General features: G+C 57.4%; 1 pseudogene; it reads right to left on the bottom strand.

Annotated features, from left to right (window-relative positions):
• Nucleotides 1-415: 415 nt before the first annotated feature.
• Nucleotides 416-4603, bottom strand: LOC141997109 (antigen-presenting glycoprotein CD1d-like; annotated as a pseudogene).
• Between the last annotated feature and the right edge of the window lie 1612 nt (nt 4604-6215).

The following is a 6215-nucleotide window of genomic DNA, read 5'->3' on the forward strand; positions in this document are numbered from 1 at the left end:
ATCCTGAACAGTGTTACCAGGACTATGACCTTCTACTGTCAGTAGTTAACAACAGGAGGCTGCTGGAGTGAGCTTCACCATCATGGTTACAACCCCCGACCAAAATTCTATCCCAGGTGAACAAACAGACCTATATAACAGCCACAAATTCCCAAATGGAGAAAAATGGAGGTGATGCCTGAGTGGGGACAGAGAATGGAAAATGGGGGGTGTTTTTTGGGGGGAGCTATGGGTACAGTGGTGACTGGAGTGAGGGGAGGAGCATAGGATGGAGGTTCAGCAAAGGTACACCCTACAATGTACCTCAGGGATTTTGGCCTTATCCACGACCCCCGAGCACCTCCCCTTTTCCAGGGATGCTCCATGTGGCTCCAGTCCGAGCTGATGGCCATTGCACAGACAGCGCCATGTCTGGTCACTCGGTGGCATCCGGGAGAGACAGTGCTGTGGACAATGCGCCTCCTGCTGGCCTAGCTGTGGCTGGAGCAGAGTCGATGGTCCATGGCTGTGTCTGCGCCAGGCGATACGGCCCCTTACAGGCCCCTGCAGTGGAAGCCAAAGCAGGAATTGACTCATCTGGAGACCCTGCCACCTGGGCCTTGCTCCTGCCCCTCTGCAGTGAGGGTGTGTGTGGTGGGAACAATGGGGATCACATGGGGGGCAGCTTCTCACAGCCATTACCCCTATGTCCATCCAGGGCTCAGCACAGAGCCCCTGGGATCTCATGCTAAGCATGGCCAGGCTGCCTTGGTACTTGGCTGGGAGACCAAGTGCTGCAGGGTCGGGGTTCAGCAGGGGGCGCCCTCCCCCACTAGTCAGTGCTGACCCCAGTACCCCAGTGTGGCTCTAGGGAGTGCTGTGCTGCAGGGAGCGGGGCGAGGACTCGGGGAGCGGGGGGTGCTGTGCTTCCAGGGGTGTCACTCACCTTGCCTCCTCCTCAGGTACCAGCCCAGGGTCCCTATTCCCAGGGCAGCGAGGATGTAGACAGGAACAATCACCAGGACACCAGGCTGGCTTGTGGGCTGGGAATCTGGAAAGGCCCCGAGACAAACTGAACCATGAGGCCCCCAAAACTTTTTACTTCTCACGTCCCCTGGGGCCTGCCCCCACCACTACCTGTCCGATAGCTCTGGGCTAGTGCCTCCATCCCCCAGTTGGACTGCCCCTCCTAGCCACCCATCCCCCATGTGTCTTCCCTACTGCTAGACACCCCCCTTCTCTGTCTTCCCCTCCCTGTCTGTGAGCCCCTAGAGCCCCCTACTTTCCCCTCCCCTCTGAGACCCCCCAGAACCCCCTCTCGTTTCCCCTTCCCTCTGACCCTCCCAGTATCTCCCTCTGCCTTCCCTTACCCTCTGTGCCCCTTATAATCCCTCTCTACCTCCCCCTTTCCGAGTAACTCTCTCTGTCTCCCCATCCCCTGATGCACCCTAAAACTGCCCCTCTGCACTTCTCTTTCCCCCACCCCTTGTGTCCATATTCCCCATTCCACTTCCCTCAGTAGGAGGTGCCACATTCCCAATCTGTCCCCACTGCTCCCCACAGATTTCCCTCCAGTACTCACCCCAGGTCACCCTCAGGGGGGCACCCCCCAGGCTGATGTGTCTCACCACACACACGTGCTCTGTGGGGCCGAGCCCCTCCTGCCCCAGCTCAATGGACACCTGGATCTGGAAAGTGGGGTCTCCATTTGGCCGGATTCCCCTGGTCAGCTGCTCCCCCTGGGCCACCTGACCTCTCCCAGGCCACCTTGATGTCGCGGGGATAGAACCCCGACACGTGGCAGACGAGGCTGGGCTGGGGGGAGGGTGAGAAAGGGTTATTAATCATAGGGCTGGGCTAGCAGGCGACTGCAGGTCAGGAATGTGGGGCACTGGCAGAGCTGTCACCTGTCTTCTGAGCGATTAAAGGCATATTGATTCATAGATTCATAGAAATATCAGAGTTGGAAGGGACCTCAGGAGGTCATCTAGTCCAACCCCCTGCTCAAAGCAGGACCAATCCCCAATTTTGCCCCAGAACCCTAAATGGATCTTCATCAAGAACCTGCAGTGCTCCTGTGTGTGGACTTCCAACACAGCGAACGTCTCCCCTTCGCCGCTCCCGAGCTCTGCCGCTCGCCAGGCCGCCGGGTGCCATGAGAACCAGCAGCTCTGGTCGGCCTGGTACCGCAGCACGTCCTCCCCGTTGAGGTGATGGCATCGTCCTGCTCACAGGTCTTCAGGATCTGCATGTAGTAGGTCTCTGGGGGCAGAATGGCTGCGTGAGGAACTGAGCAGCTGAGCACAGAGCTGCCAGGAGGAGGAGAGGCAGGGCGAAGTTCTCCCATGTATAGAAACCAGGAGTCCTGGATTCCATCCCCTCTCCCCCACTCTAACCACTAAGTATTAGGGAAATCACTCCCCTCTGGTGTCCTCTCCCCCACCTCCCTCCAACCTAAATTCAGGTGCCCCCACCCATTCCCTTTCTGAGCCAAGCTGAGTGTTGGGGCTCAGGGACTCACCTGCCCTTGGGGAGCTGGTGTTCATCTTCCTCACCAGGCTCTGGTACTCGGTCTCCACCCAGGAGTCCCAGGCCTCGTACCAAGCTTTGCTCTCGCTCCAGAACTGGTCTCCCAGGCTGTACCCGTTGCGGGGAGCCAGCCTGCCGGTGTTGCTGTCATAGGCTGAGTGCACCAGCTCATTCATCCTCATCACATGCAGCCGCTTGGGCAGACCAGGGGCCGCCCAGGGGGAGATGAGCTGGAAGCGGGAGATATGGTGAACCCCTGCAGGAAGGAGAGAGACCGGGATGGGAATGGGACCCCGGCATCTGGAACAGCGACCCAAGGAGGCATCGTCCTGAAGGGGACAGGACGGCAGCTTTACAGGGTGAGACCGGAAGCCAGGACCCAGACAGCTGGAGAGGCCCTCTGGTGTGTCCTCTCAGAGCAGAAGAGAGACAGCTATCCCTGTGCTGACTGCTGAGCTCTCTGCTGCTCTGACAGGAAACATCAGAGGGGAAACCCAGACCCACAAGCTGAGCAAACTTCAATAACCACAGATCAACTGTCCCTTCCCCCCGCTCACTGTGCCACAGGAAGCCTCGTTCCCCACCAGCACAATTAAGACTGAATAACTCCTGTTGATGTTTCCAAGTTGTCTCTATTATAACGTGGGGTCCTTTGTGTGTGTGTGTCGGGGGGGGGCTCTCTGTGAGCACAGCAGGCTAGTGGTCAGGTGACCCAACACACAACTGTTGCAATCGGTCGGGACTATGCCGGGTGTTTGTGGGTGGTGACTTTGTGGGTGGTGTCCAGTGTAGAAGGCTGGCCTGTTGCCTCACTAATGTTGTTCGGGCTGCTGGAGCTCTGCCAGCTGCTCGGTGCTTTTACCCCAGAAGCGCCGGTGTTATCAACACTGGCTAGGGTTATCAGCTGTCCCATATTACAAGGGACGTCCCTTATTGAAATAGAAAATAGCCTGTCCCATACTCGATTAGTCCTGGATGCTGTGACAGGCGGGGCCTTGATGGTCGAGTTGGGGCGCCCCTGTCAGCCCAGCTGTGACGCAGCAGGGAGTGGGGAGTATTGACCTGGGAATGTTGCAGGGGAGTTTTACTGGGACTGTCTGCATTGGGGATGGGAGATTCTCCTTGAGGGAAGATACCTGAGCATGTAACATGAGAGCCCAGGATGGGGGTTGGGACCAGGTGACACCTTCTGCCCAGGAAACTGGACAAAGGCTGGAGGAGGAATGAGGGGGAGGCGAGGTGAGAGGGCTGGAGGGGGTTTCAGTTTGGAGCTGGCTGGGGAAACGGAGGGAGTGCCAGAACTGGGGTCTAAGCTCCCTGCCCCCCAGAAGGACTCGACTGAGGTGTCCTGGTTGTACCTACAAGCTCTGTTTGGGACTGTGTTCCTGTCATCCAATAAACCTTCCGTTTTACTGGTTGGCTGAGAGTCATGGGGAATCGCAGGAAGTAGGGGTGCAGGGCCCTGACTCCCCCACGCTCTGTGACACCAGTATGGGAGTGGCCCACTCCGCCACTCGGTCATCAGGCTTCCCCGTTAAGTGGGTGATTTCTGCCAAGTGTGGCCCGGCCCCCAGCCGGGGGCACCTAAACAGATAACCCCTGGATTCTGAGAGGCAAAACAATCAAAGAGCCTGTGGCCCCGCAGCCTCCTGGTGGGGGCGGCAAAGCAGTCAAACAGTCTGGGAAATTAGCCCCCAGGTCAGGGCGAAGCAACAAGCAGGCTGCAGCCCCGGGGCGGGTTGAGGCAAGCGAACAATCAGTCTATAGGCCTAACGACTCTCGAGGCCGGGGTGTAATTTCGGCAGCTTCCTCATCGCCAGCGGCTCGGCTTCCACGGTGGTCTCCGCAGTCGGCGGGTTGCCTGCCAGGCAGTCCAGGTCCCAGGGCTTTACCGCCAGGGGCTCTGCAGGGCCCACAGCACACTCCCACTCTCCCCTGGCCTGAGCTGCCTCCTTTTATAGGCGTTCTCCGCTTGGAGCACGTGCAGCAAGGGAGAGGGGGCGTGGCCTCCTGTGCCCACAGTGATTGGCCCGCCCCAGCTGGTACAGCCCTTATCCCGCATTTCAGCAGCGGAGAGCCAGTACCCATGGTGCATCTTCCCACTCCCCTCTGGACCCTGGCCCTTCAGGGCTGCACAGGGAAAGCAGATGGGGCCATGTGCAAGCCTTTGAGTGCAGCCCCATATGCTTTCCCGGCCCAGGTTCTTTCTGGCAGGAAAAGTGTACAGGGCTGTGTGCCCTGCAGCTGCCCTGAAGGGCCAGGGTCAGGAAGGGGATCTGTCTGGCAGGGGGGTGGGTACTCCCAAGACCCAGCCTCCCCGCTCACAGAGGCTCTGCTTACGACCCCAGCACAGGAGCATCACTGCTGGTTGATAGCTGCTGCAGCTGCGCCGGGGGGGAGCCAGACAGGTACGGAGTCTGGTCCTGTCAACCAAGACAACTGCCAGTGCTGCAAAAAGCAGCAAGAAACACTCCTGGCAAATGTAGGTGAGTCCTGCTTAGTATTATTATTAATAATATCAGGAGGAGGGGTGGGATGGGGGGTGCTAAGAAAACAGTCCCTTATTTTTGAAAGACAATGTTGGCAACCCTAATAGCAGATAGTGCAGCCTGATCATTCAGCAGACTTCGCGGCTGCTCATACAGAAGGACCACAAGCATGGTTTGGTGACAAAGGCACTCGGCCAGTGTATTGCCTTCAAGGCACAGTCCTAGCGCCCTGGTGACAGATACATTTACACGTGAGTGTCCAGTGGCAAGGAGCAGCTCAGTCAGCAGCAGGAGTCTCTTCTGTCCCCTAGGCCACACAAAAGGATAAGGCAAGATACCCTGACATTTATAGACTGAGACAAACAACTGGGATGTACAATTACACACCACCCATTGGTTGCCTATAGAGGCAATATTTCCCCTTTTGCAAGAACAGAGTCTGAGTGTAGAAAAGAAACTTTTAATAAAAAGGGGGAAGATAACTCAGCATTAACTTGGGAAAATGCTGCAAGCAGGAGTTGTAAGCATAAAACCATGAGCAAAACACCCACCCTAGAGTACGTTGGGCAGTGTCCTTTTGCCTCCAGTTCTTAAGTCCAGCAACCAAAAGTTCCTTTAACGTGTCCCTCTCTTCTTCCTCCACTGCACCCCACTCACAGTTGTTGTCCTTGGTCAATGAAGACCCAGAGTTCAGAGGTGCCTCTGCAGAGTCCTCCTCCTACCCTGGCGGCGGGGGGGACCTTGCTTCCTCAGCTGTCCAAGGGCTCGCTCCAGTATTAGCCACCCTGCTGGCTGCTCACTGCTCTGCTCCACCGGCTCCCCTGCCATCCACTCACCTCTGTGCTCCACCAGCCAGCCTGCTGGTCGATCGCCACTGCACTCCGCTCCGCCGTCCACCCTGCCAGCCACTCACCACTTCGCCAGCTGCCGTGCTGGTCCCTCCCTCCGCTGTCCTGACAGCTACTCACCACTCTGCTTTGCTCGGCACCCTCTGGGATGTATTGATGTCCCACCACGTAACACAGCTCTCAGTGATTTCAGCTGTTAGTGGGGAAGTCTCATGGCTAGTGCAGACTGAGAAGTCTCTTGCATCAGAGACACTGTCCCAAAGCAGGTCTAATGCTTAGGCCTGGTTATCAGTGATTTCAGCTCTATTGGTCTGCAACAAGACTCCCCCTTGAGTCTCAATCAGCTCTGTTATTACACAGTGGAAACAGG

The sequence above is a fragment of the Natator depressus genome, chromosome 13 (assembly GCF_965152275.1).
Source record: "Natator depressus isolate rNatDep1 chromosome 13, rNatDep2.hap1, whole genome shotgun sequence".
In the NCBI taxonomy this organism is placed as follows: Eukaryota; Metazoa; Chordata; order Testudines; family Cheloniidae; genus Natator; species Natator depressus.